Genomic DNA, 14,081 nt, shown 5'->3' on the forward strand with positions numbered 1-14,081 from the left:
GTAGCATAGTTTAGTAATCCACTAAAATTCAATCAATTAGCTGATTAGCTTGATAAGTTATAAATGAATATATTGTGATTTTTGAGAGAAATATTTCCACTCTCCACCACTTCAAAGGGCCACAACTGGTGAAATGTCTAAGAAAATTATCTTTGTTTATTTTTTGTTTGTGTATGGTTTAAAGATCATAATTTCCTTTGTGAGCTAAAATGGTTTCCCTTCATTTTCTTGTTCTTCTTTTTTCTGGGGGAGGGGGGGGGGGAGGTGCTTGTTTTTTATTTTGTTTGTTTAGTTTAGTTTTTCAATTTACTGTAAATTCCCTCCTCCCTTCAAACAAAAAAATATACTAATTCCTTCAGTTTAATCAAAATCACTAACAGAGGTTTGAAAATACAGTTTCTATGAATAATATTGTACAAAACAAACTAGGAAGTGCTTGCATGCAAAGGAAATCATATAGATTTTCCAATTGGTTAAATGGATCTTCATAACTTAACAAAATCAAAACATTCTTAATCATCAGATTTACCCCCCCCCCCCCAACTTGCACTGACCCATTTCTCTGATTTCCTGCTTTGATTGAAAATCAAAATAAGGTGGAATTCCCCCTCTAAACTCTCCTTCCCTCCACCTAAACTTTTATTCTATCTTTATTCCATTCTCATAACACATTATTATAGGTTTCCCATCCTCCTTTCATCACTTTCTCTAATTTTACTCTCTCTCTCTCTCTCTCTCTCCTACTCTATGTGTCTCTCCCTCCCCCACTCTCTTCTTTCTTTCTCTCTCTCTCTCTCTCTCTCTCTCTCTCTCGTACTCTATGTGTCTCTCCCTCCCTCACTCTCTTCTTTCTCTCTCTTTCTAGTCTCTCTCTGTTTCTATGTCTCTCTGTCTTTCTGTCTCTCTCTCTCTCCCTCACTCTTTCCTTCTCTTCTTTCTCTCTCTCTCTCTCTCTACAGTCTCTTCTCTCTCTCTCTGTCTCTCTTCCCGCCCACTCCACCTCTCTTTCTCTTCTCTCTCCTCTTTCACTCTTTCTCCCTCTCTCTCCTCTCTCTCTCTCTCCATGAGTGTACCTGTTGAATCATTCTCTGTTCATGCTCTCTTCCTCTCATATTTCAGCCCACACTGAGCATGCATGCTTGCAGGCACGTTCCTACGAAGAGGAGTATACAGTACATGTAGGAGTAGGATGACGTGTGCATCTCACATGGAAAACGGTGAATCATGTTGAGCATGTCTATGCTCTAATGTGATTATCGCTAATTTGCTTCTCATTAAAGCTTGGCTTGGAAACAAATTCTATATACACACACTTCAAGTGGGGGCCTTCGATCCGCGTTTTGGCAACAGATGGAAGTGGACTTGAGCAAAAGCTCTGTAATGTGCATGTAATGTTGATTGAAAGGTAAAATAGCAAATTACATGAAAGTTGGATGAAACCTGTGAAATATGACATGTATTGCTAATTAGATTCTATAGCATCTCCTTATTAAACTGGAATTAAAAAGCTGAAATGAATCAGGAAAATTGTCATTAACCATAATGAAAGCTAATGTTTAAAACCTCTTTAAATAGGAATATGGGCACAATTTTACCTAAATATGTACATTGTACATGTACCTGTTGTTACTTGCCCAAATCTATATAAATGGGCCAGTTTCTAAATTGTACTCGCGAGCAGCTGAAGCAAGCGTGCAAAACACTTTATTAAACTTTTATAATTCATATCGAAAATGTAAATTAATTTTCAGAATGAACAAGATATATGAAAAGCGAAAAATTACACACTCAAAACAAATCCACAGTGTGCACATATACATGTAAGACGTGACAGTTGTCAGAAAATTGGAGTTTGAAATTACAAGTTTGGTATTTCAATTTGCAATAGTTAAAGCCGATATAATGAATTCAGAAGAGCAGCCAATGGCCGATTTAAACAAAATCAAAACTGATTAAAACAGGGTGTAAAGCGGTTTCCAATAGGTCCAGTTATTCATCACTGGATAAGCATCTCTCTATCAAGGATTAACCACAGGTAATAGTCTTGAACTGAGACTATGACCAGAAATCCAACACCGTGCAGGTGCTACATAATCTAAGCGGATATAGGCTCCATGTACATTGAAGACAGGTCATTTAGTGCAAATGCAATTTATCCACTATTATTTCAAGTGTAATACACACTTGTCAAACAGGAAATTAAACTTGCCTTCTGGGACCAAGGCTAGTATTGATAATCATTCAACCCTCTCCCCCCCCCCCCCAACCAATCTTATGAATGGATAAATATGCGCATTTGACTTTCAAAAGAGGATGATTAATGACTTACGGTAAAAGAGGGTGGGGGGGGGGGGAGTCAGCAATCATATGACTTAATAATATATACAGGCGCGTACGCAGGATTTTTTCAAGGGGGGGGTTTTAACATTTATAAATCGGTCCGAAAATTTCGCAACGACTCAGCCAGCCGCTGAATAAGCGGGGGGGGGGGGGGGGGGGGGGGGGTAAGAGGACACATTTTTTTTTTTTTGACTCAGCCGACCGCTGAATAAGCGGGGGGGGGGGGGGGGGGGGGGGTAAGAGGACACTTTTTTTTCTTTTTTTTGGTCTCGAAATTTGGAAATTTGACATTTTGCTCCGTTGGGGGGGGGTAAGGTCACCTTTTTTAGGTCGGCCATGGGAATAATTTTTTTTTTTTTTTTTTTTTTTAATAATTAAAAAAAAAAAAAAAAAAAAAAAAAAAAAAATCCAAAAGGGGGGGGGTTTTAGTTTTTTTTTAGGGGGGTTTACACACAAAAAATTTCCAAAGGGGGGGGTTTAACCCCCCAAACCCCCCCCCCCTGCGTACGCGCCTGAATATATATATAATAATGTTTCTGTTTAACATTCCCCTGAGGGATAAAATGGTCTTCATGAAATATCAATAAAATACTGTAGTTCCTTTAATCATAACAAAAATTAATAAAGCAGTACAATAGTTTGCATGCCAAACAGCCAATGTGGGCAATTGTGATTTTTCATGTTTAGGAAAAGCAAAGATATGCCCCCTAAATTGCCCTCCCGGGCCTTGGGTGCACATAACCAAGTTATCTAATCATTCTCTTTTCTGGCACACGCGCAGCCTCTTAAATCCCTCACAAATGTTCCGATAAGACTATATAATGAATCGTTCATGTTTCCTAGCCTAGATCATGCACACATGAACATTCAGGCTCTTCCAAGTTGGGGCCAGCCATAGCTCGGACTTTGGAACTGAAGCTGAAATAATCTAGTTTAGGTTTAATCCAATCTTTGCTCATTCTATAAAGTAGAAAACTTGCACATTTTGAATTTTTCAGAATTCCACTGAAGGTATGAAATTGTTTCCTGTGATGTACCGTAAATCTCCGTGTATAAGGCGCACCTGTGTATAAGGCGCACCCCTATTTGGGGGGGGGGAAATATTTAAAAAAAAAAAAAAAAATTTAAATTGTTTTTTGTTTTGTTGTTGTTGTTTTGTTGCCGAAAACCCACGCGGGGAAGGACCTTCATTTTACATCGAGGTGCAGTTGAAGTTGTGAACTTGTCACAAATAATAGTAACAACAGTCTAAGGCTTCATGATACCAAGTGTCCCACACCAGCCTCATCACATCACCTAGCAGAAGCACTGTGTTCTATGCCAAACATCAATAGTCATGCATGATATGAATAGCATCCTCCATCTTTCTAATAATGGAGTACCTAGGATAGAACCTTGTGGTACACCATTTGTTATAGAAAACATAGAAAACAAAGGAGATATTACCAGGCATAGCGCCATAAATCGAAACTAAAAAAAAAAACTAAAAAAAAAAAAAAAAGTGTGCCTTATACACAGAGATTTACGGTACATGTAATACAGGTATGTATGATATCAAAATTTAGGTATCCCCCCCCCCCCCCCCCCCCCCACCTTCATACTGCAATCATAAGGGAAACTCTCAGGCTAAAAGCTATAACAAAATTATTCATTAACACATGACAAAACCCATGTTGTTCTAAATGGAATTTAATTAATGATAAAAAAACAAAAACAACACCACCAAAATTATGGCAAGCAAAGTCACCTAATGCACTTTATTACAATGTAAGTGCCTGTAGATAATGAGGTATTTGTGGTTGTTAGGTAAGTTGAGAAGGAGGTACAGAACGCAGGATTAAAAATGATAGTGACTTCGGTTGTGGTATTGAGAGGGGTAGCAATGGTTAAAAAAAAAAAAAAATATGGCAACTTGTTGGTAGTTTTGTGACGCCAGGGGGTGTTTCACAAAGATCCTTAGTCAAACTTAATAAGTTGGACTTAAAATTATGGAGAGCCATTTGTAGCCTTAAAATAAAATATACATGTATTCAAAAGCGAAAAATCAAGTATTTGAGACTTTTTATAAATTCCAAATCAAGAACATGAAATCTCCTTGATAATAGAAAATATGAATGATTTGAATCAACATTTTATGCCTTTAAAAATAACTTATTACAAAATATATTGTGAAAGATGAGATTCTCCACTTTAAAATGATATGTTATTTATCACAATTAGATGTTCCAAAAGCGAGGAGAACGTCCAGTCTAAAAATGTTACTTTTGATAGAGGGGAGGCCTTTAAATTCTGTAGTCTTCAAGCACTCTGGCTCCCAGGGATTGTGCAAGGTGACAAGAAGAGGATTAAAACGTTACAAAAATTTCTGTGAAGGGATAATCAGATTGTCCTAAACTTGGCAAGCCAAATAAGCACATCCTGTTCCTTATTTTGTCTAGGTATCTATGCAACCAATTGTTACTCTGTTTTAAAAACATTGGAGATCAAAATGAGACAGGGTCAGAAATATTACAAAACTATATATATATTACAAACTCAAGATTATAAAAAAATGGTTTATAAAACACAGCCAAAATACTACTGTTAGAGTGTCTGGTGCTTCTGGAGTTTGAAATTATTGAACAAATGTTTAAAAAACATTGGAGATCAAAATGAGACTGGTTGCCAGGGTCAGAAATAAATAAAAACTACTATTACAAACTCAAGTTTACAAAAAATGGTTTACCAAACACTGCCAATAAATACCACTTTCAGATTGTTTGGTGCTTCCAGAGTTCGAAATTAAGTAGAAGAAAAATGCTTCAAACTGAAATTTGACAAAATGCACGGTATACAGTGTAGGGTTGTTCAAATACGACGCAACATAGCCGCAGAAAAATTAAATTAGTAGTTACTTACAAAGAGGCTCTTTGCCCATGGCTGGAAGGACTGGCCAGTGGGGGACTTGGACCTGCATAATAAGAGAGGGAGGGAGAGACGGAGGGAGGGGGCAGGAAGACGGAGGGAGGGGGAAGAGGGAGAAGGAGAGGGAGAGGGAGGAGAGAGAGAGAGAGAGAGAAAGAGAGAGGAAGGGAGAGAGAGTGAGAAAGGGGAGAGGGAGCATGATAGGAGGAGGAGAGATAGTGAGGGTGAGAGAGAGAGAGAGAGAGAGAAAGACAGGAGGAGGAAGAGGGTGGATGGAGAGATAGAGGACAAGACCAGAGAGGAAAGGAGGAACAGAGATTGGGAGAGAAAAGAGAGAGCGGGGAGAAAAAAAAACAAGAAAATCAAAGTTATTGACATTCATATATTAAATGACATCAAGTCACACTGTACTGTACATGTATGTAGATGATTTAACATTCAATATCTTGTACATTGAGCAGCATCGATCAAAACGTCTTTTTCTCTAAAACTCACTACACAAGTACACACATGCCAATGCCACCAATGCTCATTTACAACACCACAATACCACATCACTGGTTGAACAACATCATTTTGATGGCCTCTTCATGCAGAGATAGAACACACCTTACAATGAAATTTATAATACGCATTATACAATCGGTATTCCTGTACTTCTGTATACCGGGTACTCAAAACATGCACCTGAAATCTTTGGAAGATGTAAAAACATTCACACAGGTGCCATGTGGACAACAATGTCCATGCATGACACATGTACAGTGTACAATGCATACATGTACACTGCGAAGTGTCATCTCAAACATGACAAGCAAATTACTTTGAGTATGTGTACTTTTTCCTAAACTGAGTTCAATACTGACCATCGCCATGTTTCAGCAGATATTCTTTTGTAGACGTTAAAATGCTGTGGACATCACTAAAGGCAGGAGATGCTCTGTGATTGCGTGTACAACAATCGCCCGAATGAAACTAACCGCACAATTGTGGGGAAAAGATTGCAATTACCAAAAAAGTGAAAAAGGGACCTTGATATGCACAGGACATGTGTAGGATTTCTACACATGCAGTCAATTTCGGGGTTGAGTTCTTCACACAGGTTTGTGGGATAACTAGCCCTGACATTAGAATGTCCTTCACGAAAATAAACACGATGAGTCACCGAGATTCACCCACGGCAGCGAAGCAAAAGAGAGAAAGAGAGTGAGAGAAAGAGAGAGAGAGAGCAGGAGGGAGAAAGACAGCGGGTAAAAAAAAAGTTTCCCCTATTACCGAAATGTCAAGATATATACAAACTCTCACTTTTCATCTTCATTATAATCAAAAGTTTGAGCTGTCGCGAACATGTGGCATCACAACTCCCTTCGCTACCCGGCAACCCGGCAAAAGTTCTTGGTTGCGCAATGTGCCTGCGTAGCAACTGCCGATCGAGCTGTTTTGCCCAATTAGCAGCGAGGAACAAGTAGTTTGTCCTTTGGTATGAAAAGGAAGGAATCAAGAAAGAGAAAGAGAAGAGAGAGTGAGAGAGAGGAAGAGAGAGAGGGAAAGAAAAAAAGAGAAAGAGAGAGCAAGAGGGGAAGAGAGAGAGCAAGTGGGGAAGAGAGAGAGCAAGAGAGAGAGATAGAGAGAGGGGGAGGGATGGAAAGAGAGATAGAGAGAGAGATAGAACGAGGGAAATTGAGTGATGATTCCAGATGGTAAACTAAAGTTAAATCTGGACCCCATTTTGATCCCCACGCAGCATTACAAAGTAATACATTTCCTTAATCCACAGTGACAATATTAGCAGGCCAGGCTACATCACTCAACCTTCGGAGGAAAATACGACATTTGCCTTTTTTCATCAAGATTTTGTGTTTTGGTTGCCAGGTTTCTTTGATCGCCTGGTAATTTGCTCTAGAATCCATCTTTCTTAAACTTATAAAAGATAAATTGATATGTATGGCAGCATAAAAATCATGAATGTAAAAAATACAAACATAATCATCATCACGAAGTGCCAGGTTTGTTAAAACATCGGTGGTCATGGCCCTCCATTTCTGTGGTGTTGCTGGCTTCATTTTTGGTTGCCCATTTGTTCGGGCTTTGTAGATATTTTCAGCATTGCCATTCACTACAAACATAGTCTTGCTAATCTAGCCAATCATTCTGATGTCAAAGATTTTGTGTTTTGTTCTCTGTTTCATTTTTTTGGTTACTTTCAAGTACATTCTATGACTGCATGTCTATGTAGAATTGAGGAAAAAAATGAACATTATGCATCTGGTTTTTGAAAAGTTGTTCCTTTACACCACAGGGGAATAAGTGTGAAAGTGATTTTTGTTTGTTGAAAAGAGGTGAAAATTCAAATTTAAAAAAAGAAAGAAATGCAGCTTGTTTGCAATGGTGAGACCAAGGATAACATTTATTGTAGATACATTTCTCATAATATTTTGGGTGTACATTAATAATGTTCTGATAAATACAGGTGTTTTTCTAATCATTTAACAGCCTTCAACAACATCCTTGCACATTTTGTATTAGGTAGGTTTTCATACAGAGGGGAAGGGGAGGGGAAAGGGAAAGAGAGAAGGGGAGAGAATGACAGAGAGAGGAGGAGAGGGGAGGAGGAGAGGGGAGGAGGAGAGGGGAGGAGGAGAGGGGAGGAGGAGCGGAGGAAAGGGGAAGATGAGGAAGTGGAGGAGGGGTGAGGAGGGGTAGGAGAGAGGAGAAGGGATGAGGGGAAGAGGAGGAGGAGGAGGAGGAGGAGGAGGAGGAGAAGGAGGAGAGAGGAGGAGGAGAGAGGAGGAGGAGGAGAAGGAGGAGGAGGAGGAGAGGGGAGGAGGAGGATGAGGAGGAGAAGGAGGAGAGAGGAGGAGGAGAGAGGAGGAGGAGGAGGAGGAGAGGGGAGGGGAGGAGGAGGAGGAGGAGGAGGAGGAGGAGGAGAGGGGAGGAGGAGGATGAGGAGGATGAGGAGGGGTGAGGAGGGGGAGGAGAGAGGAGGAGAAGGGATGAGGGGAAGAGGAGGAGGAGGATGAGGAGAGGGGAGGAGGAGGAGGAGGAGGAGGAGGAGGAGGAGGAGGGGGAGGGAGAGGAGGGGGAGGGAGAGGAGGGGGAGGAGGAGAGGGGAGGAGGGGAGGGGAGGAGGAGAGGGGAGGAGGAGGAGGAGGAGGAGGAGGAGGAGGAGGGGAGGAGTAGGAGGAGGGGAGGAGGAGAAGGAGGAGGAGAAGGAGGAGAAGAGAGAGAGATGGAGAGCGAGAGAGAGATATACATGTACATGTATCGAGCAAGACACAGACAGAACATTGTACATGAATATGTCCAGAGCAAGACAATCAAAATCCAAAATTCCGGCCTACTTGCTACAATTATCACCCTCTCATCTCAGCATAACTTGATCCTGCTTGAGCAGAGGTAGCTATGGACACTGCCATGTGAAGAGCCTGTAATTATAGCCCATGCCAGATTTAGCTCGAGGAGCTCACGCAAGAATGTATAGGGCCACTTAGTGGTAAAATGCAACCATGACTGAAGGCGGCGTGCAGTTAGTACAGCATTTTAAGCTTGTAGCAACGAGTTAATAACTTCCATTGATATAACGTATACGATAATGGGGTCATCATGGTATACAATACATGTAATACTATAAACGTGTACATGTAGTTCCAGTCTCTGAAGTATACTTTTTCTTTCTCCCTCTCTCTCTTTCTATTTTTGTGTTTTTCTTGCCATTATGTTCAGTACTAAAGGCTGCAGTCAAACGTTTAACTGTCCTGTATCCGACCGTCCATGGCTCTATCCATTTTCAATTGGACGGTTTCGTTTTCCATAAGTTTCAATTTTTTTTTTTGTCTCCCAGCTCAGTAATCGGTGTATTGACTGACCACTCGGAAACTAGAAAAACCCTCCAATTTGTCTGTCATCTTGGTTTGAAAGTAATCTTTCTAATAGATCTCAATATGTAGTTTATAATAACAATTCCTCCAATGTTTCTTCTATTACACATGGCGTACTACAAGGTTCTATCCTAGGTCCTCTACTGTTTTTAATTGACATCAATGATCTAACACATTCTTCTAAAAACAACATTGTTACTATTATTTGTGACAAGTTCACAAGCACAAATCATCACTTTCAACTACACATTGCAGTTTTTTTTTTTTTTAATCGTTTAACCGGAAACCGTTCGGTATTGACTGGCGGTTAAATGGAATTGGAGATATCTGTGATGTTACAACACTAGATCAAACACACATGAACTTGATTAAGGAATAGCACAGGAGCAAAACTTGTTTTAACACTGGAAATTAAGCACTAGAAAAATGGCAACAAACCTTCCAAATTGAGATGTTAAACAAAAATTGTAAGGACTTGAAGATTCAAACTTCCACTGAGGAAATTGGATAAACCATTCAACATCCGTTTATTATCCCCATGGTAACTTCAACTCATACACATGATACCTCATCAATGTCATGTTCATTAAGTCAATGAATTCATATGAAAACTTGTTCCTACCACATGTACACCTGTACCTGTGAAGTTTGTATCATACTGCCCTCTCTCAGTCTCTCTACACACAGCTTGTAATGCAGAAAGTAGACAGCTATATGTACATGTTTGTGGGTTGCTCAATACTGTCACATCAGATATTCACTCTTTTATGCTATAATTTTGTAATGTTATTTACATTATACATTTACATACAATACAGATCATGAGTTCCATTAAGCACCCACCATTGTTTTTTTCTGTACAATTTCACCCTTCAAATCTCCAAGTGTTTCAAAAAGCAAGAATCATTTTCTGTTTGTAAAGATGATTCTTAATCTTTTCCTTTCTATTTTCTGGCCATGACCACTTTGTAACAAATAACCGCTTTCTCTCCTGCTGAACTCCAGAAGCTCATAAGAAATCAATACGCTCATATTCTTGTGTCGATGCTGGTTATTGATTGATCAGAGATCTTCTGTTTTCATTTCTGCATGATTTGCAGCTGTCACATTGCTTTCCATAGAACAAATCGTCATGGCAATAATAGCGCCTCGAGCCGCCTGGCCGAGTCCCTGACCACTATTGGAGTTTGCGTGGATTTAATTTGTACGTCTGAGAGTAAACAATATTCAGTTCGCGGGGAAAATCAATTTTCTATTCCCTCAGGTTTTCATGAGAACATGTTTCATGAACATTTGGAAATATGCGCCGGATAACATGTTGACCAAATCGACAGTACACTTTGGTCTACAGAACTTGGAAGCCCCCCCCCCCCCCCTGCATGGTAAGAGAGACAGAGAGGGGCAGAGAAAGAGGGAGAGAGAGGGGGGCAGAGAGAGGGGAGACAGAGACAGACAGAGACAGAGAGGAGAGGCGGGGGGGGGGGGGGGGGGGAGGGGTGTTCAATGACACATATACCTGGATTCTTAAAACAGAAGAAATAAAACGATCCAATTGAAATTTCCAGAGCATAGCCTACCTCATATACATGCATGCAAACATCACCTGATGTGAAACCAATTTAAAATGAAATGTTTTACTTCCTGTGAATTACACAATATACTTTTATAACAATTTTTTAGTACAAATTTAGTCACTTATAAAACAATGGTCTCCTGATTTCAAGAAAGGTACAATACAGGTATTTAAAGCCAATTCTTAATTAAAGGAGTATAGAGGACGTTGCATACAAAAAACAGAGGATATCTCCCAGTTTTAAGGGATAGTTGAGTTTTGGTATAGAGGGCGCTACACAATATAATTTTTTTTGGTGATTATGAAAAACTGAGTGTCAAATTTGAAGAGCATACAATTTAAATGACAAGATCACCTTTGTTTGATCAAAATCAGTTCAGAGACAGCTGAAATATGCATAAATATAACCTAATATTTGTGGGGCCTCACAAATATTCAATCATTTTAAACCAGCTTTTCGTGTTGGTCATAATACACACAACCAGTCAGCCCTTGTATTGTTATTATTATTAAATTATTAGATTAACAGTCAGTCAGTCAGTCACCATATATTTTTGAAAGTGGGGCTGAATTGGTGTGATCGGATTTATTCTAAATTTCACTTATTTGGGGGAATAAAATTACCTTCATAGCAAATTTAGGTCTTAAAAAGGCACCAGAAATGCCATTTAAATAAGAATAAGAGCAATAACCATGCACTGTTAAGGCATTTGTGGTCTTAAAGAAGAACTTAACTGTCCCTTTAATCCCGCGCTTACTCTACTCAAAATTTTCTGCAAAGGGCAAAGATAAGTAAGCAACAACTATTCAAAATGTAAAATATCTAGTGCCTTTTTCCCCATTTTCTCTGGATACAAAAAGATGTAAAATCTCTTTAAAGATAAACTTGAGTTCTGGTAAAAAAAAAGAAAGAAAATGAATTCTCACAGAATCTAACGAAACTTACACTGCATGTGCAAGATTACAAATAAATGTCATGTGCCAAACAATTTTGGCAGAAAATGTATACTGGCTGAGTAATGAGCATAGAAAGATAGGAAATCAAGGTATTTTTTTTAATCGGGAGGATAAGGATCGTGATCGTAAGGTTGGGAGTTGGGGTGAATTATCGGGAGGGTTGGCATCTCTGAAATATCCCAGCGTTTATCCTTGAAAATATAAAAACAGGAGTTTAATAACATTTAATAAAATGTGATTAACCTGAGGCAGAGTTTGGGCCCTGAGATTTAAAGTACAAGTCCACTCCAAAAATAACTGACTTTCAATAAAGGCAAAAATCACACAAACCAATCAAAAAAAGTTTGAGCAAAATCGGATAGCTAATAAGAAATGTATGAATTTTTAATTAGTAATCATCTGTGAAACCCAAAGTGGCAACACTGTAATGTACCAAATGAGCTCCTCTCCAATTTGCTCTGTACATGAAATTTCATTATCTTAATCATGCATGAGGATATAGAATCTTTTAATATAAGGGTTGTACAAAAACTTATTTGTAATAATCATATTTAGGGTGAAAGGACTTTGTAATGAGGATTAATGTCTCATCGAAGGGCACCAGCGCATAGAATTGGTTTCGAACCCGGGACCTCCCATGTGATTTATAACATAAAATATTAAAAAGATGGTAAATTTTAAGGTAGACCACAACAACTTCAAGGGGGGGGGGGTCCCCAGCTTCCGGGTCTTGCACCATGCTCATGCTCTGTCTCTTGCTTGTTGGGTCATACACTGTAGTTGGAGTGTCTACTGGGAGAAGGGCAAATTATATTGCTCCTTCTTCCAGTGCTGGTCAAGCCTGGCTTTAAACTAAAAGCCATTCAGGCATGGGTGTCGATCCTTACGTGGTGCCTATTGTTCAGGGGGGATGATCTATTCATTCATCCCCCCCCCCCTGAACAATAGATATTGCGTAGGGATTGACACCCATGCATTCAGGCGATTTGTTTACGTAATTTTTCACTTTTTTTCTTTTTCGAGACCATCACATTTGTGGGTCAATCCAAAACTCAAGGATGATTCAGTACCATATACCAAAAAATTAATAATTTTTAGAAATGTTGCGCCAATTCTGCATTTAGTATTCAGGGTCGAACGTTAAGGCCAAACGTTAGGGCCGAACGTTATGACCGTCTGTGGAAATGGTCAACTCAAGCTCAATGGAATTCTGCAGCTTAGGCTTAGCCTTAAATCAAATCCCGAACATTTTTGTATTTCACTGGGACTTATCCTATTTCCTAAGCCATGACTATGCCAGATCTTTATGCATCCTATGAAATAAGGATCAACCACTTTTTTGTGAACAATTGTTATTTCCGATCCCAACGTTGGTGATGCAAAAGAAAGGATTCCGTGATGATGCTCCTTGATGCATTCCACACTTACTTTGCAGAGAGGCTTTCACTTTATGAACAACAAATCCTCGGGAAAATGGACAACCCGAGAATAATTTATCTTTCATAAAGTGAAAGTAGATCTAGTCTAGAGTAGACTGTGATTGTGAACTGAGGTTATTTCATTACGAAGCATCCATTTTTCGCATTGCCAACGCACTGATAGGGAACCAGAGTGCCGAAGAAAAAAAAAATGTCACAAAAATGTGGACGATCCCTATTTTAAGAACGCAATTTGTCGTTTCCAAGGATATCCTCGTTCTTGTGGAGATCCTCATTCTCGGACCAGCACCCCTTCTCTTCTGTTTACGTTTAGACTACAGTGTTTTCAAAGCAACAATGATGTATACTTTATTGGGTGAACTCTTTCATCTACATCTTTGCCTTGCCCTCATATCATTCATACGACCAAAGCACAGGCACTACCACTCACTGACATTATCACTGCAAATGCAATGCAAAATACACGAGAGCCAAGCCAAGTCCCTGCACTACCGGCGAGCTACACATGCACAACACACACTCGGACTGTCACTTGTCATTGACATTAAACATCCATTCATTCACATGCAGAATACACACCATAAACTGGGTGGGAACAATATTTATATCGATACGAAATATGACTTAAGCCACACACCAACAGGGAAAAACGTTTAGGAATAGGTTGGATTCATACCTTGGCCCAAGCCTTTACTCAACCCACTCACAAGTTGAGCTCCTTGGCACCTACAACTTCGAAAAATCACCTTTCATTGATTATTCTCGTCATCTGTAATTTTCGCGATTCTGTCAGCCATGTTGACAGTCCAAGTTCTAATGCATTTTGGGTACGGGGAATTTGGGTTACTTCACTATATTTGTAGGGGTTAACATTTTTTAATCACCTTTTCCAAGGCATTTTAATGAAATTTTGTGTGTATTTTCACTACAAATCTAAATAATTTATGTTTATAATCATACAGTTACTTAAATTTGTGATATTGATGAAAA

The sequence above is a fragment of the Strongylocentrotus purpuratus genome, unplaced genomic scaffold (assembly GCF_000002235.5).
Source record: "Strongylocentrotus purpuratus isolate Spur 01 unplaced genomic scaffold, Spur_5.0 spur5_scaffold_13, whole genome shotgun sequence".
Taxonomy (NCBI): Eukaryota; Metazoa; Echinodermata; class Echinoidea; order Camarodonta; family Strongylocentrotidae; genus Strongylocentrotus; species Strongylocentrotus purpuratus.